General features: G+C 40.8%; 1 long non-coding RNA gene across 1 annotated transcript; it reads right to left on the bottom strand.

Annotated features, from left to right (window-relative positions):
- Positions 1 to 3,267: 3,267 nt before the first annotated feature.
- On the bottom strand, positions 3,268 to 15,124 carry LOC308668521. The gene is made up of 3 exons (XR_014026545.1): positions 14,807 to 15,124; positions 5,357 to 5,459; positions 3,268 to 3,290 (listed from the first exon to the last, which is right to left on the bottom strand). It is a non-coding gene; the product is annotated as an uncharacterized lncRNA (long non-coding RNA).
- Positions 15,125 to 15,699: the final 575 nt, after the last annotated feature.

The following is a 15,699-nucleotide window of genomic DNA, read 5'->3' on the forward strand; positions in this document are numbered from 1 at the left end:
CTGTTCGAAAAGCATCAGCTTCATTCAGAAAGGGAAGAAGGGACAAGGAAGAAATTCAAAATAGACCCACAGAGGGAAAGGAAATCTCTGTCAGGCTTTCAGAATTGATGTAGGCTTTCAGGATATACCAGGTCAGAAAACAGAGACTTCAGGAATTTCTAGGATTTTTCATTTTATTGCTATATGTATAATAACCGAATCTTCAAAGCCTGACAGAATTTCACTTTCTTCTTCTCTTATACCTAGAACAGGGGTAGGCAACCTCAGCTCTTTTATGACTCATGGACTTCAACTCCCAGAATTCCTGAGTCAGCAGAACCAAGATGAGTCAGCCTTGAGTTTCTTCCTCATTCCTTCCTGGCTTTCAAGGCTAAGTGGAAGTTTTTGTAATCACTACTGCACATGTTCTTCAATACTATCATCATATTCCTCTACAAATACTAACTGGGTTTGGTGGAAGCTAGTATAGTTCAGCACCATTAAAGGGTGAAAATGGTGAATCTATGCAATCAGATAAACCTTTTCTACTTGTCCATACCTTAATTATTGTCCTATGCTCAAGCTCAATATTTCTCAACCCAGATACTATTGGTGGTTTACAGCAGTAATCAAGATGGGACATGACTTCTCATCCCATATTGGAATTCTTGTATTGCGAAACATCTCATGAGAAAGAGGACAGTGCCCCGAGAGAGTAAATGAGCTTCTCAACAGTGTTTATTGAAATCTAGGATTAAATCAGCTTTCAAGAGGGTTATTGAATCAAAATAATGTTTTAAATACACTAGCACTCATTATCTATGTGCTTTTAAAAGAAAAGACAGATTGCAGAATAGCAAATCTTTCTTCAGCTCCAATTAATTTATTTCACAGCTATAGCTATACTGTGAAGACTATTATTATAATTTTTATGGCCTTAATACTCATTTTAACTAAGAAATAACAGAATGCCAGTAAACATTATAGTCCCTTTTCAGAAACTCCCCCCCCCCAATTCCTAAAATGTAAATAGGTTCTTTTAGAGAGCAAACAGTGGACACAAAAAGCTGAGGACCATCAATTGCAAAGTCAATTCGGGCTGATTACCAGTTGCAGCTGCCAGCCTTCAGCCAATCTGGATGATGCTGAATGACTTCAACCTAAAAATCACGTTGGAGTTTTTATTTTATTATTTTTCTATTGGTATAATTGTATTGTGTTGGTACCCACCTTGATCATCCTCTTTGGAAGGAAAGATAGAATATACATTAAATAAGTTACTAACAAGAGCAACAATAATAATTAGATAGTCAACTAAATATAACCTTGATTTATTACTTTCAGTAGAATGTGTTCCCATCTAATGATTGTCATAAATGTTCTTTGTTTTTCCTTCTAACAATGGACATTTTTGTTCTGTTCCAGCCTACGACCGGCCCTGTTTGAATGTCAACAGGCTGGAAAAACCCAACCAAATTTATTTACAAAGAAATCAAAAGTTCAAACAAGAGTTAAACTAAAAGTTCAAACAAGAGTTAAACAGGAATAACAGACCAGGACTCTAGCAGAAGATCTTCAAACGGTTGCCTTCAGCAACCAGCACCTCCAACACCTTCCCCTTTTACCAGCAGTCCCAAGGTGTGGCTTCTCATTGCCTTTTTCTCCTCTCACCGAGTTGCCTCATTGCCTTTCTCTGTTCTACTCTGCTGGATTGCCTCCTGCTCCTAGCATCCCTGAATAGATCCAGCTGTGAATCATCTATGTCCAATACCTCGTGCTCACACGGCTGAGTCTGATGAGGAACATGACGGGAGGGGCCAGGCTGAGAGTCCTGCAGTGCATCAGAGCCTCCCACTGACACCAAAGGCTCTCCAAACCCCTCCTCCTCCTCTTCTTCAGAATCATCAGACTCAGCTGCCGGTACCACAGGCTGACGCTGAATCACAACAATTTTTCCCCACACAGACAGAACCACACTTGCTATTATATGTTGTTGTTGTTGTTAGCTGCGAAGTCGTGTCCGACCCATCGCGACCCTATGGACAACATCCCTCCAGGCCTTCCTGTCTTCTACCATCTTCTGGAGTCCATTTAAGCTCACACCTACTGCTTCAGTGACTCCATCCAGCCACCTCATTCTCTGTCGTCCCCTTCTTCTATTGCCCTCGATCTTTCCCAGCATTAGGCTCTTCTCCAGTGAGTCCTTCCTTCTCATTAGGTGACCAAAGTATTTGAGTTTTAGCTTCAGGATCTGGCCTTCTAAAGAGCTATTATATAAGTTGAGATAATTTTCCCGGATGGCAGTTATTATGGGTAATTAACTGGCAATCTAAAATAGTTTTCCATTTTTGGCTTAGTGAATGAAAATATTCTGTTGCGATGGAACTGTTGAAATAAAATTGATGGCTGCCCCGACTGGTTTCTGTAAACCGAAGGCAGCTAAAGTGATGGCTTCCATTTTGTTCATAATTTTTTGAGCCAGCCCTACTTTTCTATGAGTTTACTTAACATTCATTTGTTTTTTTGTTCATTTATTCATTCCAGTATATGTTCCAAAGTTCGTTCCAATACTTGAGATAGCAGTGTTCCAATATTTAAGGGGCTGCCACAAAGAAGAGGGGGGTCAATCTATTTTCCAAAGCACCTGAAGGCAAGACAAGAAACAATGGATGGAAACTAACCAAAGAAAGAAGTAATGTAGAGCCAAAGAGACATTTTCTAATGGTGAGAACAATTAACCAATAGAATGGCTTGCCTTCAGAAGTTGTGGGTGCTCAATCACTGGAAGTTTTTAAGAAAAAAAATTGGACGGCCATTTTTTTTTGAAATGATATAGAGTATCCAGCAAGAGCAGAAGACCTCCAAAGTCCCCACCAACTCATTCATTCATTCATTCATTCATTCATTCATTCATTCATTCCACTTATATGGCCACACAGCTCAAACGCTGTGATTCACCAGGTGGATTACAATAAACCAGAAGATAAAGGAAGACAACTAATAATCCAAACCAAAAAAACACAATGCAAAATAGATGACCAGGGTCTCACTGTTGTACTATTCTTTTGACAGGATTCCAGTCCTGACCATAAAGGCTGAGGAAAAAGTCAGGTTTCTAATGCTTTCCTAAAGGTTTGCAGAACTGGGGCTATCTGTATGTCAAGGAGGAGATCATTCTAGATGAGAGGGACTGCAATGGAAAAGGCAGGCCACCTGGTTCCCAACAGATGGCATTATTTCACTGAAGAGTCCTGAATGTCCCCTTCCTATTGGCATGTGGGATGGGCTGGTACCATTCTGGAGAGGCAATCCTGTAAAACATATAAAGAATGGTTGCAGGATTTGGATTTGGCTAGTCTAGAGAAAAGGGACGCGGTGGCTCAGTGGGTTAGGACGCTGAGCTTGTCGATCTGAAGGTCGGCAGTTTGGCGGGTCGAATCCCGAGTGCCGCGTGACAGAGTGAGCGCCTGTTACTCGTCCCAGCTTCTGCCAACCTAGCAGTTCGAAAGCACGTAAAAATGCAAGTAGAAAAATAGGGACCACTACGGTGGGAAGGTAACAGCGTTCCGTGCACCTTTGGCGTCTAGTCATGCCGGCCACATGACCACGGAGACGTCCTCGGACAAGCGCTGGCTCTTCGGCTTTGAAACGGAGATGAGCACCGGCCCCTAGAGTCGGAAACGACTAGCACACATGTGCGGGGGAACCTTAACCTTAACCTTAAGTCTAGAGAAAAGAAGGACTATGGGGGATATGATAGCAGTATTCTAATATTCGAGGGGCTGCAAAAAGAGGAGGGGGATCAACTTATTTACCAAAGCATCTGTGGGCAGGACAAGAAACAATTGGTGGAACTAATCAAGGAGAGAAGCAACTATGTCCACAAGTCTTAAAGTAACTAGGCTTGGAGACCCTTGCTATGGAGAAACTGCCTAACAGTGAGGACAATTAACCAGTGGAACAGCTTGCCATCAGATGTTGTGGCTGCTTCATCACTGGAGGTTTTTAAGAAGAGACTGGACAGCCACTTGTCTGAAATTGTATAGTGTCTCCTACTTGAGCAGGGGGCTGGACTAGAAGACCTCCAAAGTCCCTTCCAGCTCCATTCTATTCTATTCTATTCTATTCTATTCTATTCTATTCTATTCTATTCTATTCTATTCTATTCTATTCTATTCTATTCTATTCTATTCTATTCTATTCTATTCTATTCTATTCTATTCTATTCTATTCTATTCTATTCTATCATCTGTCATGTCTATCTGTCTGTCCGTCTGTCTCTCTGTCTGTCTCTATTGGTCTACCATCTATCTGTAGTCCTCATTTAGTGACCACAATTGGGGCCAGCAACTTGGTAGCTACTTTAAGTAGAGTGTTCTTTCAGTGAGAACATGACTGAATACTGAATGTTAAACAATTATGTTATGATTTACTTTGTATTCTCTCTCTTATCTCTCCATAGGCATCCTTAGGGTTAGAAGGCATGTTTAAATTGTGCATTTTCTCAAGCAATCATTTGCCCCACCTTTGGGATAGGAGCTAAATCAGTCCCTCGTGCTTAGGGGACACAGAGGTCACCAATCATCAAGCATTAGCTCTGTTTCTATTTGAAGCTTGATTCTTTTGGTCTAGGAATGGAGAACCTAAGGTCCTTCAAGTGTTACTGAATAGTAGTTCCTAGATCTCTGGACATAAGTCAGGTCAAGTGAAGGGAATGGGTGGATCTTTTAAAATCCACATTATTTTACTGTCTACTTTGGCAAGTTACTTTCTGAATCCATAGCTATATATATAAAAAAGTATTTGTCTTGCTGGTAAAGATTAGGTTGCCCAAAGAATGATGCTTCTGTAGTGAAACCATTTAACAAAATCAAAGTAGACTTACGACAATTTGTGACATCTCTATTCCAGGATGTCTCCTGGAAAAAAGCAAAACAAAGTGTCTTCAATGTGCTGTTGCATCCATTGTAGCAGAGGTCCCCAACCTTTTGGGCACCAGGGACTAGTTTTGTGAAAAGTTTTTCTGTGGACTGGAGAGCCGTGGTTTTGTGTGCTGCCTGCATTCCATGGATGGGGCTTTGCTTGTTTGTGTGGACCGGTTGTTGGCATGCCGCGGCCCGGTACCGGTCCACAAACTGGGGGTTGGGGATCCCTACATTATACTGTTAACCATGAGGATATATATATAAGTTCTGTTTTGAACTTTTATGAACATACATAATCTAAATGAGAAGCAAACGTTCCTTTAAAGGTTTCAGGATATTTATTTTTAGGAATGCCAGAATGTTCATAAACTGAGCTCTTTGTCTCAGGTACCCAGAGGAATACATTATTTTATTGAGAAATGATGTCTGGGGGTCTGTTTCAAAGAATTTACCTCTGCAGTCAGCAGTGGAGAAACAGCAGATTTCAATTCCCAGGTCCCCAAACAGTACAACTTGTGCTGTTATTGTAAAGCAGCTTCCAAAAATCACAGCAACCTGGAAAGAGGTGAAAGAAGGAAAGAATGCTTGAGCCAAGAAAAGGAAGTAGAAAAAAAAGTAAAGATAAGATTGATCATCTTTTTTTGCTGCATATTTAATATATGCACACAGAGAGAGACACAAACGCCCCGCCAACAACAAGCAGGCTGAAAAATCTCTGGCATGCAAACCCATCCCAAAGTAATCCTTCAATCTTCCTCTCTCCAAAGGATACTTTACATCTGACTCTTCTTCGTAAAGATGCCATCCATTTTTCTTCATAAGACTCACCATGCTCACTAAGGCATGCCTTGGCTGTAAAACCTCTCTTCCTTAAGTTAGATTTCATTTCCTGTTGAGTGTCGTCCCATTTCACTCATATTTATATTGTATTGCATCTGTAATGTTCTAGGCTGTGGTATTCATGTACAGGCACAGTTGACATAGTAAAAAAACAACCCTCCCTACTTGGCTTTTATTTAACTAAAAAGAGACAATAAAAAACCACACACACACACACACACACACACACACACAGAGCACACACACACACACACACACACACACACACACACACACACACACACAGAGACAAATACTTCTCATAAGGGTATATTCATATGCAAAGTTTTATTGGCTTCCGGTTGCCCTCCGGGTGAGATTCAAGATTCAAGGTGCTGGTAATGACCTATAAAGCTCTCAATGGCTTGGGTCCGGATTATCTAAGGGAACACCTGCTGCCGGCATCAACTTCCCATCGTCCCGTGCGCTCCCACAGGGAGGGCCTTCTTAGGGTACCGCCAATCAAGGAATGCCGGCGGGTTATCCCCAGGGGAAGGGCGTTCTCTGTGGGCGCGCCGGCCCTTTGGAACCATCTTCCCATGGAGCTTAGGACTGTCCCCGACCTTCGCTCATTTCGCAGGGATTTGAAAACTTGGCTTTTTGAGCTGTCTGGCCCAGACTGAGGGGTTTTAATTATTTATTAATAGGGTTTTAGTTTAAATTCAGGGACTTAATTTAATTTTAGTTTTAATCGATTTTAACTTTGTATGTATGTATTTTTAATTTTTCCCTGTAAACCGCCCTGAGTCCTACGGGAATAGGGCGGTATACAAGTTTAAATAATAAATAAATAAATAAATGTAACATTATCTGTAAACAATGGCCAATATTTCATTGTATAAGGAAGTTGATCATGTCACATGTAACATTGGGGCCATAAATTTATTTTTCCATTGTTGAAGAACAAGTCTCTTAGCAAAAAGAATGGCACAAGGAATCCATTTCTGTTGTCTGTCAGATTCCATGTACTAAAGATGATTCAAAAGAATATGGAGATTCAAAAAAATCAAACCCTGCAGTATGCTCAGTCCCTGAGTATTACAATTTTAGGAGACCATTAAAATCTATGTTTCAACATATTTGTACAGAAGACAACAGTTAAACAAAAAGCCAGTTTTCTCTCTCTTTCACCGCTATTGTTATACTACAATAGCTAGGTAAATCTTTTCAAACAAAATAAATATATCCATTATTACAACCAGCACTAGTGCAGCTCCTTTGAAAGTAGTTTTAATGGTTTTACGTATGGGGCAATAACAGTGTTTTATTGTACAATGCCCAGAGTCTTTAGAGTGGGCAGCCTAGGAATTTGTGTACATGTCATCAAAATAAATCACAATCCAATTTTCAGTGTAGTACAAAGTTTTTTCAACACTACAAAAATACGTGGTTAGAAGCAGAAAAGCGTCAATTTGGCTATTACATATGAAGAGGAAGAGGAGTAAATATTGCATGGATCTTCAAGTGTTATAAACTACATAATTAATGTATTTATTCTTTCATTCCTAGGGACGCGGTGGCTCAGTGGGTTAGGACACTGAGCTTGTTGATCAGAAGGTCGGCAGTTTGGCGGGTCGAATCCCGAGTGCCGCGTAGCAGAGTGAGTGCCTGTTACTCGTCCCAGCTTCTGCCAACCTAGCAGTTTGAAAGCACGTAAAAAGGCAAGTAGAAAAATAGGGACCACTACAGTGGGAAGGTAACAGCGTTCCGTGCGCCTTTGGCGTCTACTCATGCTGGCCACATGACCACGGAGCCGTCCTCGGACAAGCGCTGGCTCTTTGGCTTTGAAACAGAGATGAGCACCGGCCCCTGCGGGGGAAACTTTACCTTTACCTATTCTTTCATTCAGTGGAAAGAGATGCTAAGAGTTATCATTCAACAACAAGGGAAGAAAAACATTAATTACACCAGCTTAATCCAACCAGCCATGAGAAGTTCTACACTTGTTTATGCTGTGAGGAGATCTGGCAGGATTTCCTAAGTGTGAACAAATGCATCTCCCAAAAGTATTGTTCACTTGCAATGTTTTGGGGGCCAAGTGGGTTATTCCCCAGAATCCTCCATAGTGTGCAAATATGAGAATTTCAGAGGTTTTGTTTTGTTTTTAAATCTAAATAATGCTATTCTGGCAATTTTCAACTCTGACCAACCATTACATACTGAAATGGTTCATATGAATCTGCCATGTAATTATTTAGCTCACTAAGCTCTAATTCAGGCTTCTTAAAAGAACTTTTTTTTTTCAAAATCAGAGGAAAAACCATTCTTGCCGTACATGAAATACCTCTTCCATTCACTGAGCCAGCTCCCTTCTGCAGCTCTGGAAGATCAAACTTTATTTCAGTTATTTTTTTCCCCCGTTTCCTCAGGTGAAATTGGCACCTGCCTTGTGACTTCCTTTTTGTTCCTATTTAAATGTTGAAATAATTAAATAATCATACAGCAGTCCTGGAGCATTTGCAGGATATAGGTTGTTGTGTACTGGGTTCATTGCACAGGAATGAAGATGAGGTGAGTGAGTTCAGCAAAGATCATGGTTTATTGCTTGCAGGATCTGAACTGGGGAACAGGACTGCAGATGCAGCAATTTATACCCTGGCCCCTAGGCGGCAGCCAATAGGTTTGAAGCAACCTATTGCCGCCCTAGGGACAACCAATAGCAGCGCTGGAGACGGTTTGTCTGAGGAGCTGGGAGCTGTTAGCTAGCTTCCCTGCTCAAACAGCCTTCCAGCAATTACCATGTGGTGTTCCCTTAACAAAGCAAGCCCAATACATTACATAGGTGAAAAATGTCAAGCTAGCAGCAGATACTGCTAAGCTTGTAAGCCGCCCTGAGTCTTCGGAGAAGGGCGGGATATAAATGGAATTAAAATAAATAAATAAAAAAATAAAAAAAAACAAGTAGAGCTTCAACTGCACCATTTTAGCTGACATCTACCAGGCTCATGACCACTGCAAGGAATGGAAATATCAAAATAGAAATTGACGGTGAAGAGATGGAATGCATGGGAAAAATTCACTGTCCTAGGACCACAGATAGCTCAACGTGGTGAATGCAGCACCAAAATAAAATGTCAGGTTGCACTGGGTCACACTGCAGTGATGAACATGAGCTGAATATGGAAAAACATGGACATCAGCCTGGCAACCAAATGTAAATTAGTCCATTCTATTATGTGAACTACCTATGGTTGTGAAAGTTGGACCTTAAAAAAGACAAGAAGAAAATTGACTTGCTTGAGCTTTGGTGTTGGAGGAGGCTGTGTATTCCTTGGACAGCAAAGATGACTAACAATCAAGCCTTGGAGTGCATAACACCAGACATATCACTAGAAGGCAAAAATCACGAAATTGCATCTCACTTACTTTGGCCATGTCATGTGGGATAATTCACTGGAGAAAGCAATTGTGTTTGGAATACTTAGTGGTAAAAAGAAACCAGGCCGCCAAAGAACACTATGGCTGGACATAATCAAAGCTGACACATACTAGAGCATAGAAAAACTCAAAGAACAAATGGAAAATTGGGAGATGTAGAGAGACCTGGCCCACATAATCACCAAGAGTTGGACACAACTGGATGCGTAACATCATCATCATCAGCAGCAGCAGCTGCCATCTTGACTTGTTTGACCACACATTGCAGACACTGCTGGAACAGTCCCAAATGGCAGCAGGTTGATGATTGGACCTCTTCTTGTGACTAATCAGGGGCAGCTCTGGTTAATACTTGGAATGGGAAGAACTTATGGAAATCCAGGACTATATACGTAGACCAAAAAAATTGTCTTTATACAGAATGGTCATCAAGTGACCACACTTGTTTTTACAACCTTTTTTGCCCAATCCTAGTCTTTTGGACAGATGGTGGGATTATTTGTTTATTGATTTATTTTATAATAGTTATACCCTGTCCTATAACTCTGGCATATTCTCAAAAGGAGTTTAAGTGCATTTGTATTGTGAGGCAGTGTGACAGCACAATTAAAGCAGGCATTGTTCCAAAATGTTAAACGTTTCCCTTCTATAAATTGAGGCTTTATAAGTAGGTCTCTAGAAGGCAGTAATTAATTGTGCTAACTCCTTGCTCAGCCAAGCTGAGGAAAAAAATGGCACACTCTTATTTCACAGCACCTCCAGAGCACTTAGAGAAAAAAACACACAATTTATTAAAAAAAATAGAGTTATTCTACCCCAGGCATGTCAAACTCCACAACGTCACGTGATGTCGCGTGACAGATCATGACTTTTTCCCCATTGCCAGCAATGGGGTGGACGCGGTTTTGATGTGACGCATCCAGCCCGTGGGCAGGCAGTTTGACATGCCTGTTTCACCCCAAGCAAGAGTGCAGTTGTCAGTTCCAATTGTAGGAAGATCATTGACAGACTGGTGAAGTGGGAGCTAGGTGGGTAAGTAGCTTTCAAAGAGATTGAAAGAGCCTATATCATGTTGGTGGTTTCTGCAATTACCTCTAAACTAGGCCAATAGTTTTGTTATATAACCCCAGAAGGAGCCCTACTGCCTCCAAATTTAAACCCAACGGCTTTGCAACTCATCCAGATAAAAACCTGAACCCCAAAGGACTGAACTGTGGTCAGAACTATATTTTACAAAAGAGGTGTTAGAAAAACATGATGTTTTTAATTGTGCCATCACTATACAATAATAACGGGAGTAGTATTTATATTTACCAATATTTTACCCATTTATCATGCCTCTACCCATTATTACTGATAGGCAAGCTTTAATGATGTTCAAACTGGAGTGCTTATATGATTAAAATTGAAGTATGATCTCTTGTTCTTCAAACAAAAATATAAAGTTGTTGCTGAATCTGACCAAGATCTTATTAATTCAACCTTCTGATTCTCGCACTACAAACTCCTGGATCCATAACAATATTCCTTGCACCACAATAGATGAGACTGTGGACAAAATTCTTGCATTGTAAAATGGATGGATATCCTTCTAAAGAATAAATGAAATGTATCTATTTATACTTCTAAGCATAAATTGTATATGTGCTCAGGATCTGGTGTCTTAAATTAGCTTTCTCTATTTCTTTCCAATGCGCAGCATCCCATAGCTCATAATTCCTAACCAGCATGGCCTTTTGATGGGGATTAAGAAACTTGAAATCTAATGCATCTCATAATGCAAAAGTCAGTAAAGCTGATCAAACATATACAGTCATATGGGATAAATAAAGTTGACTATAATTCACTACATGAAATATAGAGACATGGATTAACTGAGAAATCTTTGCCATATTTTTTATAGTTTTCAGTTCTGAAGATCTTCCCCCCTCCAAACATATCTTTACATTTTGCATTTCAAGCAAGTCTTGATCAAAAAAACTCAGCCAATATGTCTGGGTTTTGCCTGGTTGCAGATTAAAGCTTCACTGATGAAAAGTTTGACGTTGTTCATTTCACATTTCCAAACAATAAGCTAAAATATAAACTATAAGTTGGCTCAATTTCATTTGCAGTTCACCTGTAAACACATTGGCCTTTGCCAGAAGGTAAAATTTGAAGGTAATCTGTTCGGGTGTGAAGGCCTGGACACTATTTAGAAGATGGGGCTGAGATATTTATAAACATTATAATAACTGTCTATAATAAATTAATAACAAGAATGTTTGTATTTGGCCCTCCAGGAAATAAATTAACATAATGGTAATAAGCTATGGTCTTCCCAATTGCAATGTATGGCTGTGAAAGTTGGACCATAAGAAAGGCTGAGCGCCAAAGAATTGTGGCCTTTGAACTATGGTGCTGGAGAACACTGCAAGGTGATCAAACTGGTCAGTCCTAGAGGAGATCAACCCTGACTGCTCTTTAGAAGGCCAGATCCTGAAGCTAAAACTTAAATACTTTGGCCACCTAATGAGAAGGAAGGACTCACTGGAGAAGAGCCTAATGCTGGGAAAGGTTGAGGGCAAGAGAAGAAGGGGACGACAGAGAACGAGGTGGCTGGATGGAGTCACTGAAGCAGTAGGCGTGAGCTCAAATGGACTCCAGAAGATGGTAGAGGACAGGAAGGCCTGGAGGAATGTTGTCCATGGGGTCTTGATGGGTTGGACACAACTTCGCAGCTAACAACAACAAATAAGGACCAAGAACAAGCATTGTGTATTTTAATGGAATACAATCTAGCTCTAATGAATTCAGCCTTCTCTAGATAACAAGTTCCAGAATATGCAAACAGTATTATAATCCCTGAGATATGGAGGGTGCTCAGTCAATTCAAGGTGACCCACTTCCATATTCTTTCCTGGAAGGTATCAGCTGCCTCCAACTACAGTTCTGCCCTTGCCCTCTGTAGATCCTGGGGAACAAAACCTGAAATCAATTTTGCTATCCCAATGTCTCCTAACAAAGACTGCTGCCATAGTTCTGGTGATTACAGTGTCTTTTGCTGACTTTCTCATTCCTTTGATTGAGGGAATTGTTGCTTCAGTGGAGGACCTTGTCCAAGGACTCATGCCTTCATAAATCTCCATCCTGACTCATCTTCTAGCTTTGATTCAGACATGTTGGCCACTCTGCTTCAAATGGTAGTGCCACATTTTTCCAGGAGCTTCCAGCAGCCGTGACTCATGATACAATGATGCTGACACAACTACTTGCGAGTCCACTTATCTAATAGCACCAACATGCTCAGGAACAATAGCTGGGGAACATCTTTCAGGTTTCAGTTATACTTTGCAATGGCAACCTACCACTAGTTAAGATTTCCTTTCCCTTCTTTTCCGTCAGTCATTTACTGTCTGTCCTACAGCCTGCTCCATAATCTCAAATCGGCTATCACCTGGGCCAATTTACACCCCAAAAATTCAAAGGCCCAATTCCTAAATTTCTAAACCTACCCACTCCGCATCCACTTATCATCTCAACTTTTCCCTTTTCCCCAATGTGCTAGCTAGTCCACTCTTCCCCTTTTAAAGTCTATCCATAACTCTCACTACTTGGGATAGTCAACAGAGCTATACTCCATTTCAGATTTAAAGGCAAAAAAAAAGCCTTCGAGCATACAAATGTGCTCCTGTAGCACCTGTCTGCACCCCCTTAAACCAAAGTGATATTTATCTGAGATTATGCATAGCCGTGGAAGATAACTGCATGATGCCAGGAAAAGATGCAGGTGCTTTAAGAAGCTGCAGATTGGGTGTTACATGAGTAGTCATGTGCTTCTTTTTGTCTTCAAAACTGAAACACTGCATAGCTGTGGTCACCAATTCTACTATCCAGTTATCTGAAAACATGCTCTCTTCCAATGTATCTGGATTCTCGCCATTAGACTCTACTAAATCATCCTTTTTTCTAAGATAAAAAACCCATTGACAATATATTCTTGTCTCACTAAGATTCTTCCTCTGCACGTTCCCCCCCCCATCTCTCCACTGCACCTTCCCAATCAAATCCAGAGAATCAGGAAGCCCTGATTTACAATGTGGGACAAAAGCACCTGTAAGATCCAGTGTACAAACTTTGCTCCATTCATACGTGACCTCATCACCACATCTCAAGTACAAAGGGAACAGAGCTTTCGTCAAAATGGCACACAGCTGCTTTCATCAATTGCTCCCTTGACCTTCTGCAATGCTACTGGCATTTCTCAACCCTTCCAGGTGGACCTGACTAGGAAACCAAAATTATGAATGCCCCTACTAGTATTATTGTACAGTTACATTAAGATCCAATTTCATGTAGTGGCTAAAGAACTAGACTAGAAACCAGGAGACAACGAGTCTAGTCCTGCTTTAGGCACCAAATCATCTCGGGAACTTTGGGCCATTCCTTCTCAGAAGGAGGCAATGGCAAACCACTTCTGAAATCTTGCCAAGAAAATTGTAGGGACTTGCTTAGGCAGTCACCAGGAGTAAATACTGACACAAAAGGATAAAAACACAGAAACAAACAAAAATTAGTATCGGTAACAGAATCTTGGAAGTCTAAATGAGTCTTCCTTCTCCCTGAGCAGAGGGCTGGACTAGAAGACCTCCAAGGTCCCTTCCAGTTCTATTCTATTCTATTCTATTCTATTCTATTCTATTCTATTCTATTCTATTCTATTCTATTCTATTCTATTCTATTCTATTCTATTCTATTCTATTCTATTCTATTCTCTTTAAGAAATCTGATACATTTTCTCAAATTATAATATAGTTATATTAATTATATTTCTGCTTTGGACTCAAATTTCTTTTATTTGATTGTTTGTCTTGGTTACAGCTCTTCCCTCTGTTCCTCAAGTTATTCTTACAGTTTTGGGTTTAGCATGAGAAACTACAGTTGGAACTATATATATATAGGGCAATTGTGTATGTATTTGGATAGAGTTAGCTGACATTCTCTGGCTGATTTTGGCAGAATTGGAAAAGCTAAATCTGGTTAGTAATTGGGAAACTTTTTAAAAAATCTGCTGTTGCCCAAAGAGAAACATACATGTGTTAAACTTTACCTTTCCAGCTTCCTGGGAGCTATTATGCATCATTCACTTGATGAAAGCAAAATTTATTTTGAAAAACTTTCAAAGGAGAAAAGAATTTCAGAGAAATATACAAGGTGTTCTTTTTTTTGTTACAAGGTGGCCAAAGGTAATGCATTGTCCCATCTGTACTTGTAGAGTCTTCCAAAAGTCTCCAGCCTTCTTCGAATTTACTCATGGTTATCTTAGCAAACCACCTGATTTCTCCTACCACATCTGGGAAAGTTAACTTGAAAATAAAGCTTTAACATGAAGGACATGCTGCAAATCTCTCAGAATCTTTGAGTTGCCTTGTTCCTTGACCATTGATTACCCCCCAATCACAAATCCGGATTTACATTCCATTTCTAAGAGAACTTATGGGGTGCTCAATTCTTATTATCGCATACTGCAAAATCCAAATTCTAAACAAACAATTACACGTAAGTTGTGGTGATATTGCTAACTTGAACTCCAGAAGAAAGGTGTGAAGTTTCCTTAGTGAGATAGAAGGGTAGAGTGGCTTTTTAATAGATACAAAGATACTCACACTATGGAGACAAAGTGTTGTGATTCAGGGTCAGCCTGTGGGTTCGGCAGTTGGGTCGGACGATTCAGAAGAGGAGGAGGAGGGGGGTGTTGAAGAGCTTGATGAGAGTCCTCAGCCAGGCCCCTCTCATCTGGTCACGACGCAGACCCAGCTGTGTGAGCCTGACAGCGTGGATGAAGATGACCCACAGCTGGCCCTGTTCAAGGACGCCCGACACAGGAGGCAGTCAATCAGGAGTAAACAGAGGAAGGCAATGGGGCTCCTCGGAAGGAGGCAGAGAGAAGCCACGCCCTGAACTGTATAAAAGGGGAATGCGTGGGAGGGCTGGTTTGCTGAAGGCAACCGCTTGAAAAGCTCCTGTTTCTTGGTTTGTGTCTTGTTCTATTTGTTTTTGTAGCAATAAATTTGGCAGGCGTAATTCCAGCCTCTTGCCTTCTTGTAAAAGGGGTTGTCCCTGCCTTTTCTGCAGGGCCGGTAGCAGGCTGGTACAGAACACAAATGTAGGCTTGTGTCTTATGTAGAGAAGGATTTGGAATCAACTCAGCAAGTGGTTACCTGCTTAGAACTCTTCCTCAGAAATTGAAGTCTTCTCTGGCAGTCAAACAGAGGCCCCTAATAAAGTTTTAAGAGAAAGCAAATCTGGAGAAGGAGAAAGCCCAGATGTCTGTTCAGGCAAACATGCAAATCCCTACTTTCTGTTTTTGAAAGCTAAGCTTTACTTTTGTGCAGTTGAGGAACCAGGTTTTTGAAATACATTATAAACTGAAGACAGTGGGCTGATCTTTTCAAGATGTCAGAAAGCTTTGCAAAAGTGGACAACAGCACGAAGCCAAGAGATTCGAGCCAAGAGCACCAGAGACCTGCCAGAATGACAACTTGCACCAACAGGATTT

Source organism: Vipera berus, assembly GCF_964194415.1.
Source record: "Vipera berus genome assembly, chromosome: 5".
In the NCBI taxonomy this organism is placed as follows: domain Eukaryota; kingdom Metazoa; phylum Chordata; class Lepidosauria; order Squamata; family Viperidae; genus Vipera; species Vipera berus.